Below are 26902 nucleotides of genomic sequence, written 5' to 3'. Positions count from 1 at the left end.
TCTGTTTCGGGGTTAAAGGGGTTAATGTGGCTGGGCAGCCTGGTCCATTACTTCCTGAGAGTAGCAGCTCTTTGTCGTGTAAGGAGCGCAGGAGGTATCTATTCCTAGCTACTGGGGGGACAATAACTCCTGGAGTCTGTTTCAGTGTTTTACCTGCCTCTCCGTTTTTTTTTTGGCTCTCCTGGCCCTTTTGACCCTGACCCTGACTCCCCTGCAATGGACACGACCTCTCCTCAATATCCGTTATGGTTGATGCTGTCCCAATGTCCATTCCTTCGGGGCTCCTATACTCTGCTGGAGCCTGACCCTTTATCCCCACCACTGACACTGCACTAATCCGCTCCCAGTGCTCCACACTTTCCTGAAATACCGATATATTGTTCATCGACTAAGGAGGAAGATGGCGGCAGGCTAACGCCGGCTGCGAGAGCACGTCCTTGACCTGGGAGAGACTGCCGAGTGAGATTGCGGTGTCAGTGCCCGCAGCAGCAACAGCGAGATTCAGGGATCTAAGCGGTGAGATTATGTGGGGCTTTTGTTAGGAAAACAATGGCTCGGGATTTTGACGGTTCCATTTGATTTTTTTTTTTTTTTTTCTTCGAGCTGTCGCCGAGTGGGAACCCAGGGGCGCTAGGACCTTGCGCACGCACGCATGGGACGACCCCGGGAGAGGTACACGGAAGACGCGACGCTACAGGCGGCTGCAGAGCAGCGCGGCGCCTGGAGCTTGGCAAGAGCCTGGTGCAGGACACGAGCGGCGGCGGCGAGGATTTACCTGCATGGCAGCTGTAGAGGCAGGCTAGCGGTGAACACGGTGAGCGTGATCAGTTCCCCATATGAGAGGCAAAGAGGGGGGCTGCTGAACAATATATCGGTATTTCAGGAAAGTGTGGAGCACTGGGAGCGGATTAGTGCTTATAACCTGTCCCTTGATGAAAAGCGAGCCACTGAGTCCCTTAAATCAAATGAGTCCCTCATTATCAAAAGTGCTGACAAGGCTGGAGGGATTGTCCTTCAGGAGAAGGATTCGTACAGAACTGAAATCTTACGTCAACTTGCCAACACCAATAATTATTGTAGGCTGAGTACAAACCCCACGAAATAAATACAGGGCCTAATAACACAAATTACTACTGATGCTCTGTAGGAAGACTTCATTAACAAAAAGGAATTCTCTTTCCTTAATGTTAAATCACCGCGGACACCTGTAATCTACACACTTCTGAACGTTCACAAGAATCCCACTAGTCCACCTGGCAGACTCATAGTCTCTGGCTGTGGGTCCGTTTTAGAACCCTTGGGTCTATATGTTGATTTTATTATCAAAGAGTGTGTCCCCACCACCGCATGCTATGTAAGAGATAGCATGGCGATGATAAATCTAGTGAAGCATCAACCTTTTAATCCAGAATCTGACTTACCGTGTACAATGGATGTGGAATCCTTGTACACCAATATTCCTCAGACTGGGACGAAAAGCGTCTCAGAGCGAGTGCCGCCTTGGAAATTCCAACGCGCAGAACTGATGACATTGCGCGTTCTCTTCTGCGGCTAATAGATCTAACCAAGGCTCTCCCCATTGCTGAAAGAGACCTTGCGCCACGTCCGAGTTCAGACGCCATTCGTGATCCATCATGCACCGACGGCTGAGTTCGTCTGCCCTAGTATTCAGAGAGCCTGCCGGTGTTGAACCACCAGGGTCACGCCCTGACGTTCCAGCCATTGCCAGAGGCGCAGAGCCTCCTGGCATAGGGTCCACGACCCCACTCCGCCTTGTTTGTTGCAGTACCACATGGCAGTGGTGTTGTCGGTGAGCACTTGCACTACACTCCCCTGAACAGAGGGGAGGAATGCCTTCAGTGCTAGACGAATCGCCCGCAGCTCCAACATGTTGATATGGAGCCGGGACTCCACCGGAGACCAGAGGCCTCTGATCTCCGCCTCTCCCATATGGCCCCCCCAGCCCTGGAGGGACGCGTCCGTCACAACTACGTGCTCCGGGTGGGGTAGGGAGAGGGATTTGCCACTGACCCAGTCGCGGTCCGTGAGCCACCACTGCAGTTGTTTCGCAGTGCCCTCCAAGATCAAGACATGATCGGACAGGTTGCCCTGATGCTGGGCCCACTGAAACTTCAGGTCCCACTGCAGAGCCCGCATCCGCCACCTGGCGTGATGCACCAGAAGGATGCAGGAGGCCATCAGCCCCAGAAGCCGCAGCGTCAACCTGACCGAGACTCGGGATAACGGCTGGAAAATGGGAATCAGAGCCTGAATATCCCAAACCCGCTGTTCGGGTGGGTAAACCCGAAACTGCGCCGAGTCGAGAACCGCTCCAATGCAGAGAAGCTTCTGAGAGGGGCACAGATGTGACTTCGGCACGTTGATGGAGAACCCCAGCAAGTGCAGGAGGTCGGATGTAGTCTGGAGGTGGTTGACGACTGCCTGGAGCAAGCCCACCCCTGGGGCAAGTTACGTATCCTTTTTTGTTCATGTGAAGGCGCTCTCCATTACTTGTGCCATTGCCTGGATTCTTCGTCATCCTCGTAATCCTTTGTAAACGGCGGAAATGACGTAATTTCCGCCGTTTACGAAGGATTACGAGGACGATGAAGAACACCTTGTTCCCCTATAACATCTTGTGTAAATAATTCCCAACCCTATATAAGACCCTGAATTTAGGACATTCTGAGGACTCAGTTATACTTGGTCTTAGGACCTTTTCGTTTTTCAACAGTATAGGACAACAAAAGCGAATTGAGAATTTAGTTTGTGCACCCAAAAAAAACATTTGTGAAACATAATTGTTTAGTGAGTCATGTCAAATATCGTGCAAATATTTTTGTTCAATTCTTTTTGAGTGTGTCTAAATATTTCATTCATGTACATGTTTTACATATAAGTGTTTTTGTATAAAAAGGTTTTGATGTGTGAATACGACAAAAGGAGACGTGTAAATATATCTGATGTAGGAAACACTTAACAACAAAAACGATTGAAGTAAATCACAAAAATAAATTGTCGCCCCAAGACAATAAAAAGGACTTTTGTGGCCAAAAGATACAGTGATATCTATGGTATTTAGAGGTATTTGTGATGATGAATTTGTCACTATATCATTCCAGCCTCTAAATTCCTAAACTGAATCACCCCCTTGTTATATATTCACAAAACAGCTTTGGGAGCAGCTTACTAGCTTCACCTTCACCCATATCAGAGGGCTCTGTATTCAGGGCATCACCTTTGTTCCGAGAACCCAGAGTACATTTCCTTTCCCCATTCTGTTGGACACAGGGCATAGCAGCACACTACATTTAGACCTTAGATGTTGAAAATGTGCTAAGACTGTACGATAGGGACAGTAGTCAGATACAGCTCATGCTTCCTGCTGACAGGAAGAATGCTTGCAAACCACTGGAAATCGCTTGGGCTAGCATATCAACCCATTGTTCTTTTGCATGCTTTGCCCCCTTAGTTTAGATCCAGACACTCACAAATCAGTTTTAACCTTTGCCCCAAATAAAACTGTGCAGCCGAACTGCCATGGCAGGTCCTCCCTGAACTGGAAAAGAAGCAACCCAAGACAGGTTACCCCTTCACTGGGTGCTCTTCAGTCAGGTGTTGTTTGGTTCCAGTGGTACAGTGAGCACTGGCCTGGCTGGACTATTGTAGTTGGAGATGGGTCAAGAATGATGTGCATATGGCTGGTCCAAACTAAGGTGGCATGGTGTGAAAAAAACCATGGTCTGGGATGCGGCCCCAAGTAATTACCAGTGGCTTAGAATAATTCAAACATTCAACCATCACTTTTTAGGTCGAGCCTGACCCATCGCTTGCGATGGTCTGTGCCAGAACTTATGTAAGAAGGGCTTCAGAAAATGCAACCCCAAAAATGCTGCTGGCAACAGCTTACAGTGCATGTGCTCGGGCGCGCGCTTGAGCAGAGGTGGCATATGGTATTCCTTATGCTCATTAAGGCTCCTGTGCTCCTTGCATTCCCCCCTCCCTTTCAACCCATCCCTTTGAAGTCTGCTCGCATTTCCCTCCTCCCCCTTCTGGGTCCTTATCTCCTCGCATTCTCCCCTCCCTTCTCGCCCAGCCCTTTGATGCTCTGCTGTAGTCGCTGCCTCTAAACCTGTCGTCCCTTCTTTCACCCTCTCGCATCCCCCTTTCCTCTCTTTTGACGACCTCCCTTATGTGTGAGTGTTACCAATGCGCGCGGCGCCCCCCGAGCTTGTGGTCTGTCCCCGTCATGTCTCCTTCCCTGCCGTACACTGTTTATCGCCTGCATGTAGCAAACTCGTGACACACACCGACCCTGGCCGGAGCGGGATCCAAGCTCAGTCACACTCCACAATGCGCTCACGCGTTCTGCAATCTGCTCACATAGAAATTAACAAGCAATGACACACTTTCGTAAATATCATGAGGGCTCCTCCGGCTGCACTCGCAGTCTAGCGATGTGAGCACGAGAGCTTCAGGGGAACCATTCTGAGCACGTCCGGATAGAGAGAAGGGAGCATCGGAAGATGCGTTATTTCAGAGTTTGAGCTCATATCAGAATGCACATTTAAATCAGACTGTGAGTTCATGATGATTCTTAGCGTGAGATTATATCAATCACAAGGTGAAATTATATTCGAGTTGAGGCTTTATTATCCAAAATATTATTTGATATTGTCATTTCAGAATATTTCTATACTAAACTGGGTATGAGGTAATGTTCATTTCAGAGCGCAAAAGTATACTTCTGTGAGATTTCACTATAGTGTGACGCTATCAGGTATATAAACACTGCATAAATAATACAAACAGATTGGCTACTTCCTCAACCACCCAGAAAGTGCTTTTTGCCTTGAAATGGGTACGAAAGCACTGTACGACTACTAACACAATACAAAACGCGTTCATATGCCAGCGTGTGATTATATCATTCTAACTTATCTCCTTTGTAACTTTAAGGCTTTCACGTCTCCATCCCCTAGTTCTGTTTTGTCATCGCCGCCTCTAAACCTGTCGCCCCTTTTTTTTCACCCTCTCGCTTCCCCCTTTCCTCTCCATGACGACCTCCCTTAAGTGTGAGTGTAACCAATGCGCGTGGCGCACCCTGAGCTTGTGGCCTGTACCCGTCATGTCTCCCTCCTGGCCGACCTGTCATGTCTCCCTCCCTGCCGTACACTTATTTCCTGCGCGCAGCAAACTCGTTACACAAACCGACCCAGGCAGGAGCAGGAGCCAAGCTCAGTCACACTCCCCAATGCGCTCACGCGTTCTGCAATTTGCCCACATAGAAATTTACAAGCAATGACACACTTTCGTAAATATCACAAGATAAGGATGTGAGATTAGAGATACAGAGTGTGCAAATGTATGCAAATGTGAGGTCAGATCAATCCAGTGTCCGATAATGCAAATGCTACTTACCAGTATGCATCTGTTCTTGGCATGTAGGGCTGCTGACATTCATATCTGTGCATAGTCCGCCACCTAGTGTTGGGTCCGGATGATTGCACATTGTTGTCCTGGAAGAGTCTTCGAAGTATCACGAGATAGGTGGCTCCTCCCCTGGACTACAGTGCGCATGGGCATCGCCTCCATCCCCAGATTGTTTTTAGCCATTGGCAGAGATGGAGTGAGAAGTGAGTGATGACCATGCTATGAGCATATATGTGTATATGAATACATACTGCAGCTGCTACAGGCGCCGGGGAGGAGGGTGGGCGATATGAATGTCAGCAGCCCTACATGCCAAGAACAGATGCATACTGGTAAGTAGCATTTGCAGTTCGAGGCATGTGGGCTGCTGAATTCATATCTGTGCATAGAATACATAGCAGTCCCTCCATTAGCGGCGGCCGCCCGTGCCAGCTGCAGCAGTCTGAAAAAGTGTTTTTAGAACAGCCTGACCAACAGCTGCCTGTTGTTTTGAATGCACGTCTACACAGTAGTGCTTAGTGAAAGTATGAGTGGTAGACCATGTGGCTGCTCTACAGATGTCTTCTAAGGGAATGTTACCTAAGAAAGCCATAGAGGCCCCCAACTTCCTAGTGGAGTGGGCCCTCGGTGGGATAGTGAGAGTGCGCTTAGCTTTAGCGTAGCAGATCTGAATGCACTTTACTATCCATCTAGCTATTCCTGCTTTGGAGATTGCATTTCCCTTGTGTTGTGTGGCAAAAGCAACAAAAAGTTGTTGGGTTTTGCGGAAATCTTTTGTCCTGTCCACATAATACATCAAAGCCCTTTTTACATCAAGGGTGTGGAGCATCCGCTCCGCCAGCGTCTCTGGGTTTTGGAAAAACACCGGCAATTCAATGGTTTGGTTTATGTGAAAGTGTGAGACCACTTTTGGTAAGAACTTAGGGTTAGTGCGGAGCACCACCCTGTTAGCATGTACCTGGAAGAAAGGTTCTTGGATGGTGAGCGCCTGCAGTTCGCTAACCCTCCGTAGCGATGTGATTGCTACTAGGAACGCAACCTTCCAGGTTAAAAACTGCAGCTCACAAGAGTGTAGTGGCTCAAAGGGAGGACCCATCAGCCTTGTAAGAACCACATTGAGGTTCCATTCCGGAGCTGGTGGAGTCCTTGGTGGAATGACTCTTTTGAGTCCTTCCAGAAAAGCCTTGATAGCAGGGACCTTGAAGAGTGACAGGTGCTGCCTATTCTGGAGGTATGCTGCCATAGCCGACAGGTGAATGCGGATGGAAGAGTAAGCTAGATTACAACGATACAGGTGAAAGAGGTAGCATATGATGTTTTGAATGGAAGCGTCTAGCGGGTCAATGCTGTGCTCCACGCAGTAGACGACAAACCTCTTCCATTTAGCCGCATAACAAGCTCTAGTAGTGGGCTTTCTTGCCTCCCGAATGATGTCCATGCAATTGGGAGGAAGATTAAGGTAGCCAAACTCTAGGACTTCAGGAGCCAGATCGCCAGGTTGAGCTGTTGCGGATCTGGGTGCTGAATGTCGCCATGGCTCTGCGTCAGAAGGCTGGGAGTGAGATGAAGCCTTTGATGCGGTACCACGGAGAGTTCCAGAAACGTGGTGTACCACGGTTGGCGAGCCCACGTTGGAGCAACCAGGATGAGCGTCATCGAGTGTTGCCTGAGCTTGCGTGCCACCAGCGGTATCAGAGGTGCTGGGGGAAAAGCGTACGCAAATCTGCCTGACCAGTTCATCCACATCGCATTGCCCTGTGATTGGGGGTGTGGGAATCTGGCGGCGAAGCTTTGGCATTTTGCGTTCTCCTTTGTGGCGAACAGGTCTATCTCTGGATGATCCCACCTTTGGAAGTACGGTTGGAGTACTGATGGATGTAACTCCCACTCGTGCATCTGATGGCTGTGTCTGCTGAGCAGATCCGCCATTTGATTGTCCTTGCCTGGGAGATGTTCTGCCATGAGAAAGATGTTCCTCTGAATGGCCCACTTCCACATGCTCTGAGCCAGATGAGACAGCTGTGGAGAGTGTGTGCCTCCCTGCTTCTGGATGTAGTACATGGCCGTCATGTTGTCCGTCCGGATCAACACGACCTTGTTGCACAGATGTACTTTGAACGCCTTTAAGGCCATGAAGATTGCCATCAGTTCCAACACATTGATGTGCATCTTCCTTTGCTGAAGTGTCCATAGTCCCTGCACAGTGTAGTGGAGTACATGCGCTCCCCATCCCTGGAGAGAGGCGTCCGTTGTCAGGATGATCTGTGGGACAGGCTCTTGGAATGGTCGGCCCTTGCAAAGGTTTTGTGGATTCCACCAATGCAGAGAGTTGTATGCCCGACCGCTCACCAACACTAGGTCTGTCAGTTGCCCATGAGCCTGAGTCCACTGACGTGCTAGGCACTCCTGAAGCGGACGCATATGTAGTCTCGCGTGCGGGACAATGGAGATGCAGGAGGCCATCATGCCTATCAACTGCATGAACACCTTCGCTGGAAGCGAGTGCTGGGGTCTGAACCGTTGGATCAGCGCCTGGATACTGGCGATTCTCACTGAATTCGGCTGCGCAGTGGCTGCCAGAGTGTCGATCGTCGCGCCCAGATACTGTCGCACGTGGGCGGGCTGGAGATGGGACTTTGGGTAGTTCAGAGAGAATCCCAGATCGTGCAGGAGATGAATGGTGCGTGACACGTGGTCCACGCACTGCTGCTCCGTCTTTGCCTGAATAAGCCAGTCGTCTAGATATGGAAAGACATGGATGTGCTGGCGACGGAGATGCGCTGCCACAGTCGCTAGGCACTTTGTAAATACTCTCGGTGCCGTGGTGACCCCGAACGGCAGGACTCTGAACTGGTAATGCTGGTCTAAGATCTTGAATCTGAGATACTTTCTGTGGGAAGGATGCAGGGGAATATGGAAATAGGCATCCTTCAGATCCAGCGTTGCTAGGAAGTCCCCCTGCTGAAGCAGGGGAAGTACCTGCTGCAATGTGAGCATATGGAAGTGCTCCGAGTTGATGTACCAGTTCAGGGGCCTGAGGTCCAGGATCGGCCTGAGTGATCCGTCCTTTTTGGGGATTAGAAAATACAGGGAGTAAACTCCTGTTCCCCGTTCTTGCAATGGAACGAGCTCTATTGCCCCTTTTTGCAGCATGACCAGTACTTCTTGCTGCAACAAGGTCAAATGCTCGTCGGACATAGCACGGCCTCTTGGCGGTATGTCCGGTGGAATGGACGTAAGTTCTAGACAGTACCCGCACTGGATAATAGACCTCACCCACCTGTCCGTGGTGATGGACCTCCACGCCGGCAGGAACTGCTGGAGTCTCCCCCCGACAGGTGTCGTGTGATCGGGGGGAAGTGACAAGACGTCACTGCTTGTTGGAGGTGGTGGACCTGGAGGCATTGTTTCCACGTCCCCTGCCTTTGATATTATTGCCTCTGTAGCCACCCCTGCCCTTGTTGTTGTTATACGAGGACTGGGTGTTACCCTTGTAGTATTGCGTTGACTGGGATGCCTGGCCCCTTGAGGTGCCTCTTGAATTGGAGCGGCGAAAAGAACTCCCCCGAAACTGCTGACTTTGCAAAGCCCCCATAGACTTGGCAGTTTCGGTATCTTTCTTCATTTTTTCTAGGGAGGCATCCACCTCAGGGCCGAACAGATGGTCAGGATTCACTGTTTGACCCAATATAGTGGTTTGTATGTCGGGTTTGAACCCAGAAATTCGAAGCCAGGCATGGCGTCTAAGTAAAACGCTAGTATTGATAGCCCTGGAGGCAGTGTCTGCCACGTCAAGGGCACATTTGATGGATGCATTTGTTATAAGTTTACCCTCCTGAATGAGCATCTCCCCCGCCTCCTTGTATTGGTCAGGCAAGTGTTGCAGGATGGCCTCTAATGTGTCATAATGGGCCCTATCATAACGTGCAAGCAGGGCTTGAGTGTTAGAGATCCTCCATATGTTTGCTGCCTGCGCAGCAATGCGTTTGCCTGATGCTTCAAATATTTTGGATTCCTTATCTGGGGGAGGAGCATCACCAGTAGTCTGCGAATTCGCCCTTTTTCGAGCGTTGGACACCACCAGGGAGTCCAATGGCAAATGTCCCTTAATGTACGTGGGATCCGTGGGCGCCGCCTTATACTTCCTGTCGATGCGAGGGTTGACCACCCGCGCCCGGGTGGGTCCCTTGAACACCTCCTGTGCATGCTTCAGCACCCCTTTAAGCATCGGTAGTGTCTTGACTTGTTTTTCGGCTACCGAGAAGGTGTCGATCAAGAAATCGGCATCCACGGGGTCGGAGTGCAGTTCGACGTCATGGTTCGCTGCAGCTCTCTCTATTAATGCATTGAATGCCGCCGAGTCCTCCGTCGGGGACGTCTTCGCGGCGAAAAGTTGAGTGTCCTGGCCCGACTGCGGGTCGTCTGTGTCGCCTCCTGCTGTCCAGGGCACATGCTCCTCTTCCGGATCCGAGTACGCAGGATAGTTGTACTCGTCCTCTTCCTCGCCCACCTCAGGCACGGGGGAGTGTGCCGGCGAGTGTTCCGGGGCCTGTGGAGACAGAGGTTCCATCAGAGCCGAAGAGTCTCTCTTGTTCTTGAGTGGAATCCTAAAAGGTTCCAAGGCCGGCTCCGATGTAATCTTTCGCTTGAGGAGCGATAATTTTCCGGTGTTGGCGTCGATGATCACCTCACGACGTTCCTCCACCGCCAGCGGTTGGAGCCGAAGCTTCGATACCACCAATGCAGCCTTCGGCGTCAACACTTCTTGAGAGTGTCCGCTCTGCTTAGGCGCGAAAGCCTTCGGCGCCGACTTGGGAGGAAGGGTAAAACGAATGGGCGTTTGCTCCTTGGTAGACTTCGGCGTGGGCCTAGGCACTGCAGTGTCCTGGCTGGGAACCACAGTGGACTGTTGGATCCGCTTTAAGGATTCTCCCACCTTCTTTGCAAGGGATGCCGAGGGCTGAACCGTCTCGAGCGACTCTTCGTCTCCGAGAGCCTGGTCGCCGGTAGGCCTTTTCTTCGGCGCCGACGCCCCATGGTCTGGCGCCCCGTCGGCGTGACGCTTCTTCGAAGCCGTCTTCGGGTCCGCGACCCCTTTCGGTGCCGACGCAGCCGCGTCGGGTGCCTTCACCTTCGGCGCCGACCCCGAAGGCTGCGGGTCGGCCATTTTGGCGCGGCTCTTGTGGTCAGCCATTTTGGCGTGGCTCTTCAAGTCGGCCATTTTGGGTTTCGTGGAAGTTGACGCCTCCAGAACCTTCTTCACCAGCGCCACTTTCGGTTTCGGTTTCGCATCCGAAGGTGCGAGACCAGTTGGCTTCACTTTCGGTTTCTTGGCAGAAATGTCCGTGACCGGGCCCGGGGGCGGGGACGTAGGACTCAAAGTTAGATCTTGGGTAAGGCCCGAAGGCGATCCCTCGACCTGGGCCGTATGACGGGGAGTAACCCCGGAGTCTGGTTGGGGATGCTCTTCCTCTGAGCTATCACCCATCGTGGCACAAATCAGTTCGTCGTCCCCTACCTCACCGGAGACTTCGTCGTAGGCCTCCTCATCCGCGTCATAGGTCTCTTCCTCAGACGCGGGGCCAGAGTCCGATCCTTGTACGTCGTCTGCTTCCTCGACAGATTCCTGAAAGATGTCATCAGGCGGGGGCGCCGAAGCCGACAATTGAGCCTGGAGCCGATTAGCCCGGCGAATCTTCAGAGTTTTCTTACTCCTAAATTTGGAACACGCCATGCAGGTGTCTTCACGGTGATCCGGTGACAAGCATGTATTGCACACGGGGTGCACGTCGAGGTGCGAGTATTTAGAGTGACACAGCGGACACTTCTTGAATGGAGTCCGCTCCATAGCAAAGGTTGTAGTGTAGGCCCGTCCGCGTCGAAAGCACGTGGAAGGGTAGTAGGAGATCGGAGCTGAGAGTCAGTAAGAAACCCGAACGCAACTATACCGACGCCCAGCCTAAAGACCTTTTGGTCTCGAGTAAAAGTCGAACAACTATCGGTTCCGATAGAGGGAACCGAAAACACATCCGAACCCGATGGCGGAAAAAAACAATCTGGGGATGGAGGCGATGCCCATGCGCACTGTAGTCCAGGGGAGGAGCCACCTATCTCGTGATACTTCGAAGACTCTTCCAGGACAACAATGTGCAATCATCCGGACCCAACACTAGGTGGCGGACTATGCACAGATATGAATTCAGCAGCCCACATGCCTCGAACTAACAAGCTACACTGTGGCATTATAACAACCTCAAAGGAGTTACTGGAGTGTGAAATGATATCAATCCATAGCATGAGTTGTCTCAAAACAAGGGAGTAAGGGCAGTGCGATCATAGCACTACAATGTAGCAAACTATATATACTCCGTCCTGATAAAGACATTGAGAATCAATACTTTGGGTAATAATTAGGCTTTCCTGTTTTCAGTTTCTATTTTTGGTAAATTCTGGTGGGGTTTTTTCAATACCTTAAAAAACTGTGTTAATCAGTGGTTACACATTTTCATGCCATTAAAAACAACAGAAACAGTGTTTTTCCGGTGTTTATGGAATTTTAATTTAATTTTAATTATTGCTTGCTTTCTGCACCGATAGTGCATGTGTATAGGTAGCGTATGCACAGGGTATATAAGGTGCAAATCCATCTTTACTGCTCCAGAATGGACTAGAAAGTTCATAGCATACTTCATTAACTCTGAAAATTGTAAACATGCTTTCAGTTAGCAAGTGACAAGGTTCTCTTACAGGGAAGCACTTCAGCTCAGGTATCAATTTTGACAGACCATCATACAACTGTTTCCTATACGTAGCTGAATTGCTGAGAATACAAACAATATCACTCCAATATTTATTGAACTTGGATGGAATATTTTTTAGCAGCATTCCAAGTGACACTGCGCTCCATGTTTACCAAACACCTGGTGTCATGTTTTCACCACTATCTCAGATGCTTGGTGACAACATTCTTTTCACATATACCTATCACTACATCTTGCGTTGAATGTTTAAAGACTCTGGTGTTTGGCAATTCACTTACAATCAATACTGACTCACTAGAAAAGGGGGCTGATGTATCAAAGGATTTCACCCATTCTCTGTCTATGGGTAAATGTGATGGTACAAATGAGGAAAGATTCTTATGAAACCAGCCATTTTACCTATTAGTGAAATTAAATGTAGCCAACATTTTAAATCTGACTTTTACATTTCCGGATTCTCGACAGTTTATAAAATAACTAAATAAGACCTAAAAAATGCTTCTAAACACTGCATCTTTAGACCGAAGACCACAAAACTAAAAAAAGCAGAAGGATGAAGAGACAATGTTTTAGTGACATCCAATGTTCCCTCTAATTTTTCCCCTCTGTGTGCGGCAGTGTAGGGTCTCTGTGCGCTGCAGCCATGGCTATGTGCGCCAGGAACAAGCCGCGCATGTGTGCAGCGCCAAATATCACTCCAAACTTTAGCTTAAAAAACTGAAAAAATGGTGCATTTCTACACATACAGCGCCATGTTAAAGGGCTTAAGGGAGATTTGCAATTTGGAAACACACGCCATGACTTGAATTGGCTACACTTCAGGTTTAGAAAAGCATAGGACTCCCAACTGTGGAAACAAGCCAGTAACCCACTGCCATTAACAGTGAGGGCCCCTGGAAATAAGCCGGAAATACACTGCTAGAAATGGTGAGGAGGGAGAAACTGGAAATAAGCAAGATGTATACCGCCATTAAAACTGAGGTTCTGCTACACTGGAAACAATCCAGAAGTACAAGCTCAATATAAGTGAGGACACTGGAATTTAGCCAGAAATCCACTGTCATTAACAGTGAGGATCCAGACACTTGAAATAAGCCAGAAATATACTGCTATTAAAAGTGAGGGCCCAGATACTGGAACTGCCATTAAAAGTGAGGGCCCGAAACCCTGGGCCTAAGCCAGAAATTCACTGCCATCAAAAGTGAAGGTTCCATAGATAGAACTAAATCATAAATACACCGACATTAACACAGAGGTGGCTTATTTGCTTCTATGGTAATGGCGGAGCAAATGTGATGCGGTTTCTGGTAACCTCATTGGCCAATCAACATATTTTGCATGGTTTTGGGCCCTATCACTGCTTTGAAGGGGTCTCCCATGTTGAATGTGGCGGGGTGCCAGAGAGACCGTGCCAGGGCAGCTCATCTGGAGATGAGGCTCGTGAAGATGTCTGTAAGGTTGAATTTTCGGCTGTGACAGGAATTACTAGCCCTAGCGCATCAAATGCCTGAGTTCTGAGAGTGTTCATGCACTTAATGTAAACAAAACTTTTTTTAAAACATACCTACATCGCCGGTACAGTTTTTTGGCTTGGATTTAGCAGGCCCTCCGATTCATGGAAATACATTAATGTGATCCAGGCCCAGGGCCCCCAACTGGTCTACCATTCTCCATTTTTCAGAAAATAAAAATAATTTTACGTTCTGTTTAATACAAACATTGCTGCCTTAAATACTGCCATTTTAAAAATCAGGTGCGACTATAAGTGATGAAATACAGTATAGTCATTGTGTTGACAAATGTAGATCCAGACGACCTGTATTCTAATCAGGCATTCCTCAATCAATCACACTGTGTGATTTTGAGCCTCTTTTCCACTGTCTAGGTTCTTATATAAAGTGGGAAACGCATAGAACGAGGTTAAATAATGGTATGAGCACTGCCTAATTTGTGCCATGTATTTTCAGGTGATGGGCATCGGTATTCACTTTTGGGGAACAGTACTTATGTTTCTTCATCAGACCGTGACCCAGATCAAGAGAAAGAAATCTAGAAAAGTAGGAAAGAATGAGGAAAAGAGAGACAGAGAAAGAGTGAGAAAGCAGGGACAAAAAAAGAAAGTGGGAAAGTGAAGTAAGGAGAAAGGAGTGGATGGTAGTGGAGGAAAGAAGCATGAGAGAGTGGAAGCTGGACTAGACAGCCCTACTTCTACAGCACCTTGGCAGGCTCACAATGAACACTTATTTTACAAATTACCCACTGATATATGATACAATATATAAGCAGCTGGATATTACAAGTCACTTACTCGACCTTGGAAGGATGACAGGTGGCATCGGGTATATTGGAATAAAATCGGGTGAGCTGTAGGGAAGCTACAGACCTCGGCAGGCACACTCAGCAGACTAACTGGGAGAGCCCCTTTACCCTGGGTACATATCCTGGAAGTGGGGCTGCCTTGTAAGCTGATAAGATCATAAGAGTCTAACATGCACCTCAAGGATAAAGGGTAGCATTGCCCTAACGTGACTAGAAGCAGCAGCAATATTTCAATAGGAGGCGGATTATTATGTGGTTAAAAGCCACCAACTCTGTTGAGTATGAACTAATAACACCACATAACCAGTGTAAATTAGTAATTCTTTGGCCACAGAGCTTTCGGCATCATTTTGGATTTACCGTAGACTATCCTACCAGAGCCCCGCTGGATACGTTGTGGTAGGCCTCATTCCTGTTCAATATCCTTCCGGACAGTACTTGAAATGGAAAAATAGAAGTGCAGGTACTCTGAACCAGAGTACCTGCTTGTTTCTTGTCTTTCCAATTAAACGTATTAAGTCACCCTTCAAATGTGCCGGTACTCTCCCTCTCAAAATAAACACGCATTGGCATAGCCAATATGTATCGCCTTTGGGGCCTTATAAGTGTTTAGCCAGAGTTATTGACTTTGTCAATGTATTTAAGCTGTGCTGTAGAGAAGTGTGGCTGCTGTGCAGCTTGCTGAAAAGTTTTAATGAAAAAGTGTCAGAAAAATTTTTGTTACCTTATATATGACCAAGAAGGCATTATGTACAACTGAACGACTATATTAAAAAAAGTATTTACAATAAAACATTTCCTCAGTTTTCTTTTGTTCTTGCAATGCTGGCAACTTGTTTCTGCCTGTTTCTGAGTGATGCAGTGGTGCCCCCGAGGGATGCTGTGGTGGCCCTGAGGAATGCTGTGGTGGCCCTGAGGGATGCTGTGGTGGCCCTGAGAGATGCTGTGGTGCCCCTGAGAGATGCTGTGGTGCCCCTGAGGGATGCTGTGGTGGCCCTGAGGGATGCTGTGCCAGTGTTCTGTGGGCCCCATTACTAAGTCTGTGTAAGGTTACCAGGTTCATTTACGAGTATCTTTTCTAGTCCAGTAGTTTTCTTTGCATTTTGCTGTGGTCCTATTGAATTTATAAGCGGGTAGACAAGACTAAAAGTATCAGGAGGCAAAGAAAAAAACGATTCTGTTAAGTTTTGCTTGATCCATAGTTGAAATAATGAACCTTCTGTCCTTTAATGAGCGAATGTGTAGCTCGAGATGTTTTGCAGTTCACACAAAAGATAAAGGGACAGTAAGTGACAGAGGACTGGGAGTTTAAGAGTGAGGAGGAGAGAAGCAAGAAGCTAGTGATAAGAGGAAAGAAAGAAGGGGTAAGTGCATTGGAGTTTAGAAGGTCTCCAAAGAGGCATGAACAGCGTAGCATGGAACTGTGGAACCAAGTTTGAGTTTCCATCTCAGCTAAACATGGCAAGACTCTGACGAAATCGCATAATCACCCTGTGCCTAAAAAACGGACCCTGTGTAATATAATCTAGTGTTTATGAAAAGCGCTAGGATACCTTTGGGCCAGATTTGCGCTAAGTAAAACTGCAAAGGGAGAGAAGAGAACACCATGTAAAGGAGGAGAGGGTGTAGCACTATTAGCACGAGACGGTGACCCAAAAAAGAAAGGAGCACACGTTTAGTTAGTGCATACAGGAGTAGAGTAAGAGTGTTCAACAAAGGGCTTTGATGAAGGAATTAGAGAGGTATTGGGAACGAGAGGAAGAGAGAAGAAAGGGGTCGGGAGCAGAAGGAAAGAGGAAGAAGATAGGAAAAATCAGGAAGAAAGAAAGATGGTGAAAACCCCGGAGTAATAAAACTGGAAAGGGAGAGGAAAATGGATGGAGGCTAAAAAGTCAAGAACTTGGGACAAGCGAAGAAGAGGGCCTCAAGAGGGTGGAAATGGCTAAAAGGAGGGAAGAAGTGACAAATGCACAAGAGAGACATGAAGGACTAATGAGGGGGAAGAACAAACTGATTGTGAGGGTTAAAGTGAAAACTAGGAGTCAAAAGCGAAATATGTGTGTGGGAGTTGAGGCTGCTTTGCAAAGACGAACATAAGGAAAGAGTGGAAGTGAAATGGCAAGGACTAAGGGGATTTAAAAAGAGGGGTGGGTGTGCTTGAGGGTGCTGTTGTAATGGGCAGACCAGGTAATGGAAGAGGTGCGAGTCTTTATTAGTAAAAGCTGATATACTTATTAAACACGGACTTAGGATGTTCAGACATATACTTGCAAAATGCATGATGGGCGTTTTTCCCTCAGTAATGTGTGTAGACTAGCAAGGCTTTACTGGGCAGGCAGTTTATAGTGAGCCAATACGTCTTAATAGACCCCATCGATATTGCCGTCAACAACTATAACACACTTGGTATCTTACTGCGTATTATTTTTGCATGAAGGTTTTGTTTGCCTCCTGCATAAAAGTTTAATATTTGTGGTTGTTTGCTTGCAAGTGGTTTACTAGGGAAAACGAATACTTCGGTGTTTCTGTTGCTTCAACATATCATGGTTATTTAAATGAGAAGCACAGATACTGTGTCGAATAAGCAATTTGCATAATTTTTGTCTTCGAGCCTGCCCATTGAAAAGAAGCGTACCTTTTTGACTCATTTTTTTTAGCATTTCACAAAGAATGTATCTGATGCAAGTTAACTTGTTAAGCAATTGCCAATGGTTTTCTTTTAAGTTTACTCTCCCGTACTTCCAAGCTTTGACATAACACACATGCCCGAGCTCAAACGACAACTGGTTGCGGTGGGAACCCAGCTCCGGATCTGACAAATAGGTAAACCGAAGAGCAGCCTGCTGAGCAGTGGCATCAAAAGGGTGTATGTAGCCTACCCCTGCAGACCACCTTCTGATATTTGCACAAGAGTTCCATGTATGTAATTTTTTGTTTTACCGGCTTCTGGCCCGCGCCTCAGGAGGTTAATAGATCCTTGCAGTTCCTCCTCCTCCTCATTCCGGGCCGCTGCCAGCCTGAAAGTGGTAAATAATTATTTAAGGTCACCAGGGCAAGACTCTGCTGTGACCATGTCTTAAATCGTCTCTGTTTGCAGTGAGACGCAGGGCTTCTTCCTGCCTCCCCCTCGCAGTCTGGCAGGGGGATTGGGGAAATCTGGCTAACTGAAAGGACATGCTGGGCTGTCCTCACGCGTCTGTCGGCAGATTGTGTGCTTTTGTTTCAAGTATTCTTGTTAATCGCAGTTCCTGACGGCGCTGCAATTAACATAAATACTTAAACAAAAGCACATAATCTGCCCGACAGCCGCACTCTACATTCAAAAGGAGAAATAAGTGCCCTCCATAACAACACAGGCTGCTGCAACACTTACCTGCCGCTCCCTCATCTTCTATGGACGTTAGTGTATTCCGTAGCTCTCACCAACCTGGAAACAACATTTTTTCGTGCAGCTTGCTTTTTAAAAGTAAGCGGTACGAACGCTCTCACAGAATGTGCTGTGTGTGTGCGCGCTCCACACACAGCACTGCGCGCTCCGGTAAACAGATGTGCGCGCGTGCACATGCGCGCAGCTTATTGGGAACAGTGGTGACATCCCTGAACAACAAAATTCAAGCAGAATAATGTTAGCCCAGTCTTTCTTGATGCTACCTTGTATGACAAAGTTGCATTGTATTGGCCCCTTCAGGAAGAAATAAAAATGACTCTTTCACTCATCTTTTCCTTTCCATGAATGGCACTTGTTTGTGGTTGAAAAGGTGTTTTTTCAGTGTTTATATGTTTACACCAGTGATGGCCATTTGCTTTTCGTTGGGGTTTATCAGCTATTATAGGTTTAAACCTAAAACCAGATAGCCTAGTAATAATAGGCATCTGTTCAAGTGCTATTAAATCCTGAAATCCACAGGTTAAAGATAATCAAGATGATTACATACCTCTTAAATACTGTGATTGACAAACCAGAATAATGTCTAATGTCCTACCTCTAAAGATGTTAGACTCTTGAAAAGAACAAGCATTAGCATAGCCAATAGGTTTCGCCTTTGGGACCTTATAAGTAATTAGTTATGCATCACAATATCCTTATTTTATGTGTTCTCTCTTGCAGCCTTTCCCATACGTACCGATTGCTCTTCCTCCTGTCATGCCTGTGCTCATGTCTAATTTACGGTCTTTTTGTCTGCACACTTGTGTCCTCTTGTGTGTTCTCTCTAGCATCACCCTCATCACACTCTCCTAACGAGTCTTCCGTCTCCCGCATGTGACCCTACTTGCACCCTCTTGGATCCATCTTCAATTTTTTTCTGCTTTTCCCCGTTTCCGCCACACACTCCACTCCTTTGTGTCTCCTTTCTGGCCTCTTTCCTACTTAACTTTTCATCCTTTCTCCTTTAATCCCATTTCCACCTTCTCACAACCCCTTCGAGCACTGTTATCTTAACATTTGTGTTTCCCTCTGTCTTATGATGTCTGCCCTGCCACCATTTACTTCGGACCTTCACACACCCTAACGCTCACACACCCTCTCACCCTCACACACCATCAAACACCCTATCACACCCTTACTCACGCTCACCCCCCTCCCCCTCACCCACCCTCACTCATCCACACTCACCCTCACACACCCTCACCCTAACACCTCCTCACCCTCACCCCCCTCACACTCACAACCCTCTCACCTTCACCCTCACACACCCACACCCTCACACACCCTCACACCTCCTCACCCTCACACCCACACCCTCACACACCCACACACACCCACACCTCCTCACCCTCTCACCCTCACTCACACCCCCTCATCCACCCTCACCATCACCCCCTCACCCCTCTCACCCTCACCCCCTCACACACCGTCACTCCCTCACCCTCACAACCCTCTCAACACCCTCACCCTCACACACCCCTCACCCTCACACACCCCTCACCTTCACACACCCTCACACCCTCACCCACCCTAACCCACCCTCACCCCTTCACCCGCACAACCCTCTCACCCTCACTCACACCCCCTCACCCTCACACACCCTTCACCCACCCTCTCACCCTCACACATCCTCTCACCCTCACCCACCCTCACTCACCCTCACCTTCACAACCCTCTCACCCTCACCCCCACCCTCACACACCCTCACCCTCACATCCCCTCACCCTCCCATCCCCTCACCCTCCCTCACACCCTCACCCTCACACCCCCTCACCCTCACACCCCCTCACCCACCCCTCACCCTCACACACACCCTCACCCACCCTCTCACCCTCAAACACCCTCTCCCCCTCACACACTCTCTCACACCCTCGCTCACCCTCACACCCCCTCACCCTCCCTCTCACCCCCTCACTCACCCTCACACCCTCACACCCCCTAACCCTCACAAACCCCTCACCCTCACACCCCCTCACAAGCATAGCATAACAAAACATAGCATAGCTTAACAAAAAAAGCATAGGATAGCAAAACATAGCATAGCATAACAAAACAAAGCATAGGATAGCAATACAAAACATAGCATAACAAAACACAACATAGTATAGCATAACAAAACCCAACAAAACGTAGCATAGCATAACGAAACATAGCATAGCATGCATAACAAAACATAGCATAACAAAACAAAGCATAGCATAACATAAAGCAAAACAAAATATAGCAGAATATAACAAAACATAGCAAAGCATAACAAACATAGCAAAACATAGCATAAGATAAGAAAACATAGCATAACATAACAAAACAAAACAAAGCTTAGCATAACAAAACATAGCATAAAAAAACATTGGGCAACTTCTGAGGAACTCGCGGACGATATACAAAGGGTCCATAGAGACCCCTTTACAAAAAATAAAAATAGGACAAACCCAAGAAAAATTCTAGTAAACTTTAAGACCTATGCTCTCAAAGAAACAATCCTAAAAGAGGCGATAGTTGCAGGATCGCACAAAAAAGAAGAATGGACTTTTAGAATAAGGTCCGATATTTCTAAAACCAAACAAGACCGTCAGTGGCAGTTAGGACAATATATGCAAGAACTGAAATCGTTGGGGGCAAGTGTACAAATGAAATTGCTAGCAATGTTGAGAATTATGTGGGATAACCATATGTATAATTTGAAAGAAACAAAAGAAGTAGAAGCACTGATAGACACAATTAAAGTAAGGAAAGCCGGACCACAAGGTTAATTATTGGCTCATGGGATAGGGCACTCGAATAGGCAGGACAGATCTGCCAAGGAGTAAAGGGAGGGTTCTCTGGGAGGGGAAGGGGGGGTTAAATGGGGGGCGAGGGCACGATTCTGTTATGCAAAAATATGTACACGGTGTTGGAGCATAAGGGGAAAAAAACTAAAAAAAATTGTGTCCAAGTCATGCAAAGTAAAGCAGGGCTCTGCCCACACACCTTTAAAATATGGGGGTTCATATTTTTTCATGGAACGTAAATGGCTTGAGAGTGAGAGAAAGAAGGCAAAGGATCTTAGAGTACCTGAAAAATAAGGATTGGAACATTATTATCTACAAGAAACCCATCTCTTGGAGTCCGAATGGAAAGCAATAATGAAAGAGCAGCGCTGGGTAGAACACTATATATGCATTGAACAAACATGCTGTATTAAAGGTGTAATTATTATAATTAAGAAGTCAACAAGAGCACAGATAGAGTCACAGACAGCTCATACAAAAGGGAGATGGGCGGTAGGAAACATATGTATAGAGGGTAGAAAACTGACGGTTGGAGGTTATTATGGCCCAAACACGGATGATCCCTCAACACTGCAGGAGCTTTATGCTTACCTGTTGGATGCTCCAGGGCCTATCATCCTAGGGGTGGATTTCAATATTCTGTTGGATCCGGCATTAGATAGGAGCCCCCCAAAAAACAGTCATCACCTACCTAAAATAAGGAGGTGGCTTAAATCTTACCAAGAAGACCTAGGGCTAGTTGATGTTTGGAAACTCAAGGGAGAAAAAACAACTAATCATCTGTTTTTAAGAACAAAAAATTGGGACACTCCTCCAGAATTGATTACTTTTTAATTGATAAGGTACTAGTGGGGGAAGTTAAGGATGTTCGACACTTATCTGAACACCTGTCTGACCATTCTGCAGTTGTATTAGGACTAGAGCTGAATAAGTTGAGGCCTCAGGCAAGGTGGACCCTAGATAAAGCAATACTGGCAGAAACTGACATAATAAATTGTAAATTGATATTTGTATAGCGCACTAATCACCCGCAAGGGTCTCAAGGCGATTGTACGAATACCGCTGTGGAACCCCTCCTGGCTTTCCCTGTGAGGCGTCTACTCCTGGGCAACCCCAAGGTGGAGGCCAGGCATCCTTAGCGTTGTGGGGGCCGTTGTGGAGATTAAGCAAACTATTGCCCAGAGTTGCAGAGTGGGACTCCATGATTGGAATAGGCACCGAGGCGAGAATTATCAGGTCCGTGGAATTTTGAGCCCAAGACCCGCCGAGGCGGGGAATTGAACCCTGGTCCCGGGCTAGACCTCTGCATCATGGTCTGCCGCTCTAACCATTGAGCCACACTTCTCCGAAGAGATCATTACAGAAGAAACTCTGTTATACTTCCAACATAACCAGGAACAGACTTCGAGCCAGTTTAGATGGAGGCATACAAAGCAATCCTTAGAGGCAAAATTATCAGCCTAACAGCTCACAGAAATAAGTTAAGGAAGAAAGAAATAGAGAACATAGAGACCGAGATACAGAGATGGGAGAAGAAAATCAATGAGGAAACCTCAGCGGAAAGAATAGAAATATTAAGGAAGGAGTTGACCAAGGCAAAAAATAACCTAGTGAATATTCTAGACACTAGAATCAGGAAGAAGTGGGAAGCAAGCCAGTTAGACCATTACCAATTTGGAGAGGGGTGCGGAAAGCTGCTCGCTTGGAAAACAAAGACAGAGCTAAGTAAAAACAAATTCTTAAGTATTTAAGAAGCAGGAAGCGCTACCCCACTGCTGGAGGAGACAGAAATTAAAAACACATTCTTTAAATTGTTCTCTGAATTATATAAAGAGAATACTAGCACTAACGAAGATTTAGCCCAAGACTTTCTTAACAAATGGGTTCAACAGTCGCTGTCAGAAGAACACAGAGGAAAGCTAAACGCAGAATTTTCAGAAATAGAAGTCGAAGAGGTGATCAAAAACCTAAAGAGTGCCATGGCAGCTGGTCCAGACGCTTTACCTAATGAAGTTTATAAAGTTCTGCGTGGGGTACTGGTTCTAGTTCTAACCAATCTGTTTAATGATATTTTTGTGAAAGGGCAAACACCACCAAAATTATGGAGTGAAGCAGGAATTTGTATAATATTAAAACCGGGAAAAGACCCTAAGCGATGTGAGTCATATAGACCAATGTCTATGTTAAACCGTGACTATAAGATCTTTACTCAGTTATTAGCAAAGATATTAGGAGCATGCGTGGTGGATCTAATTCATATCGATCAGAAGGGTTTTATGAGGGGTAGACAAATTCAGGAACTTATACACAAATTTATAGGTGCCATAGATTTAGCTAATGAAGAAAATCTTCCCCTATCAGTTGCAACCTTTGATGCAGCCAAAGCCTTCGACATGGTTAAGTGGAGCTTTCTACATAGCACATTAAAGGCATACAAGGTAGGCAATCGTTTTTCAAGAGTAGTCAGCGCATTATATGCTTCTTTAACTTCATGCGTTCTGGTCAATGGTTCCCTGACAGAGAGGATACACATAGAGAGAGGAACTAGGCAAGGCTGCCCGCTATCCCCTTTATTGATTAACTTATATATAGAGCCCTTGGCCTGCTCTTTAAGATCCAACCCTCAAATCACACCATTTAGATGTAGGGAATGGGAAAAGAAGGTCACATTGTATGAGGACGACTTGATGATTTACAGAAATAATCTGTTGGGTTCTCTACCGGAAATAATGGCTACTTTACAACAGTTTGGAAATAGATCAGGGTATCAAATTAATCAACAAAAAACAGAGATAATGTGCTGGAACAATCAGGCCGCCCACCCCTTAGAAAGACCTCAAATTAGATTCCTAGGAATAACAATTGTGAAAAACCTCAAGAACATTGCCCAGATAAACTTTAACAAGGTCTACTCAGAGGATAAAAAGTTATTTAACGCCTGGAGTTCATTATCTTTTTCTTTTATAGGTCGATCTAACTTGATTAAAATGATGATCCTACCTAAATTTACTTTCCTTTTTAACTTGATACCATTATAATTTAAAAAAGAAGCAGTAGTCAAGGCACAAGGGGATGTCAGTAGCTTTATATGGGCCTCCAAGGGGATCAGAATCTCTTTGAAGAAGATGAGAAGGAAATTGGAACATGGAGGGATAGCCACCCCTGATCTTATGCAGGATTATAGGGCGTTCCACTTTAAGAATATCAGGGTACTATGTAAAGACCTTAAGAACTTCCCAGCTTATTTGCAAGCGATTGTTGGAACAAGAGGAGACTACTTTTTGTACAAATTCGGACACGCAAAATTTTTCAAAAACATAAGGCTAAACATTCTAGAAGCAGCCATCAAACTATGGGTTCAGCTGAGGCGCCTATGGAAGATCCCCTATTATAGTCAACATGCGCCAATCTGGGACTACCCGGGCACTCCAGACTGCTTAAGGGATGCGTTATCAACTCCACTGAAGGAAAATGGGATTGTGGAATGGGGGCAAATTTTGAGTGGCGCTTGCATTATTGACTGGGAAAAGCTGTCAGAGTTAACAGGCGGACGGCTGTCCAAACTAAAGTACTATCAGCTAATCAGCTGGGCCAAAGCTCTAAGAAAGGACCGGTCAAGTAATGCAGAATTGGAGGGGAAGATTATGCAATCATTCCAGAGGAAGGAAGTTACCTACTGGTATTGGGCGTTTATCGATGAGGGCGGAGAGGATTTCAGCCTACCGAATGAAATATGGGGAAAGGCGCTGCCGTCGCAGGATGTATCGGCTCAATGGCAAGTATCTGTGGCTGCATGTGGGGATATGATTAAATCTGCACCCTTGAAAAAAAACTTCTTGTTTACTATACATAGAGCGTATTGGACTCCTAAGAGGTTATCGAAAATGAACAAGGAGAAAATAAGGAGCTGCCCCAAGTGCAATGAGGAGAGAGCTGATGACATCCATATGTTTTCGCAGTGCCCGCACCTTCGGTTGTATTGGGATAATGTAGTTAAGACCCTCTCCGAGGTCCTCAAACAGGAAATACAGGTAAGCGCCCACCTAATACTATTTGAGGTGAAAATTGACGATACAGGGGTTTTTAGCCTTAACAAATATCTTAGAAATCTATTATTTACATTGGTGCTAGTGGCCAGACGTGAGGTCTGTATAAAATGGGTTAACCCCAACCCCCCTACAGTGGAAGAATGGTTAAATTCAGTTATTAGGATAAACAAGCTCGATAGGACAGGGAAACATAGCAAAAGGCGGAATTTTGGAATAACTGGGAACAGTATTGGTTGGAAAGGGAGTAAATATCCTTGATGTGGTTTTCTCACGAGGTCCTATGATTAAGCGCACTTTCAGTTTTGAAGTTTTGGTTACAGAATACAACCTCTTAGGAGTGGGCATGCTGCTTAAGAGACGCCTAAAAAGTCGATAGGATACCCCCGCGTGGATTAGAAGTGATCTAAGTGTCGGGGAAGGGCTACAGAAGGCACAGTTATTTAAAAAGGCTCTTATGAGGTGGCCAAGTTGCTAAAACACTCCAGCATTCAAAACTTTGCGTGATGAGGATTTTTAGAAGAAAAAAAAACGAAACAAAAAACATAGCATAATATTACAAAACATAGCATGGCATAACAAAACACAACAAAACATAGCAAAACAAAACATAGCATAAGATAAGAAAACATAGCATAACATAACAAAACAAAGCATAGCATAACAGAACACAGCATAACAAAACATAGCATAACAAAACACAGCAAAACATAGCATAACAAAACATAGCATCACACAACATAGCATAACAAAGCATAGCATAGCATAAAACATAGCATAACAAAAAATAGCAAAGCATAACATAATAAAACACAACAAAACATAGCGTAGCATAACAAAACACAGCATAGCAAAACACAACAAAGCAGCATAGCATAGCATAACAAAACAAAGCATAGGATACCAAAACTAAACATAGCATAGCATAGCATAACAAAACAAAGCATAGGATAGCAAAACAAAACATAGCATAGCATAACAAAATACAGCATAGCATAGCATAACAAATCAAAGCATTGGATAGCAAAACATAGCATAGCATAACAAAACATAGGATAGCAACACAAAACATAACATGGCATACAGCATTACTCAGCACCACCACAGCATCACTCAGGGGCACCACAACATCACTATGCGCTACCACAACATCACTATGCGCTACCACAGCATCACTGAACGCCACAGCATCACTCGTTTGCCATCAAAACATCACTCAGCGCCACCACAGCATCAATCTGTGCAACCATTCAACAACAACTGGTTCAAATATGTTCTCTCAATGTTTCAAGCTTTATTACAAATGTAACAAAAAGATGTTAATATTTCACTTCTGCTCTTGGATTTTAGTCCCAATAAAATACAGTGAACATAATCTTCACAAAAGGTATTTACAAAAGTTTAAGCTATTGCCATTATAAATTACAATAACTTTTATTTAAGTATTAATTATTAAAAAAATATAAAAGCCATTGTTATTTGTAATATCAATACATGTAAGTCACGTAAATACAACACATATTGCATTACAAATGCAATAGGTCTCACATTTGCGAACGTTATAACTATTGGCACTGTGAATGACAAAGCTATTAATTTCGCTATTTTCAAAAACAAAACATTTGTCGTTTACAATACCAATAGCTCAATCTTTCCTAATGCGAGACCTACTGCATTGCAAATGCTTGTTTTAAAATACTTCAGTGTGATGCCCAACACTCCCAGGGCAAGTTTATCAGGTGTGACCAATAGGCACTAAGCACAGAATGTGACCTTTGGCCATGCCCTTCCCAAACTCCTTGTACTCTGACCATATGAATGATTTTCAAATCTGAATATATATTTTTAGTAGTTGCGTTACTGATCTCACCTTATTGTGGAGAAATTCTACTGTTTCTGAATATCAAAAATGATCTCATGAAGGATTTCCTTGTTTCTCTCAAGAAATACATATTTTAGGTAATGGAAAGGGTCACTGTGGAAAAGGTGTCTCCTAAAGCCACTATTCCTTTTCAAGCTGAATTGAAAAAGCAACTTTTTACAATAGGCTTCCATCTGTTACTTGGTAAAACTACATAGATACTGACCTGTATTAGACTTCTATCCACTGAGTAAATTAACTTTCAAGAAACCTACTAACCGAGA

General features: G+C 46.1%; 1 protein-coding gene across 2 annotated transcripts in view; it reads right to left on the bottom strand.

Annotated features, from left to right (window-relative positions):
- EPC1 (enhancer of polycomb 1) overlaps nucleotides 1-26902 on the bottom strand; it is a 1373110-nt gene that overhangs the window by 568930 nt on the left and 777278 nt on the right. The gene's annotated exons all lie outside the window — the stretch shown is intronic.

This window comes from Lissotriton vulgaris, chromosome 10 (assembly GCF_964263255.1).
Source record: "Lissotriton vulgaris chromosome 10, aLisVul1.2, whole genome shotgun sequence".
NCBI lineage: Eukaryota > Metazoa > Chordata > Amphibia > Caudata > Salamandridae > Lissotriton > Lissotriton vulgaris.
This window is presented reverse-complemented; position numbering and strand designations above follow the sequence as displayed.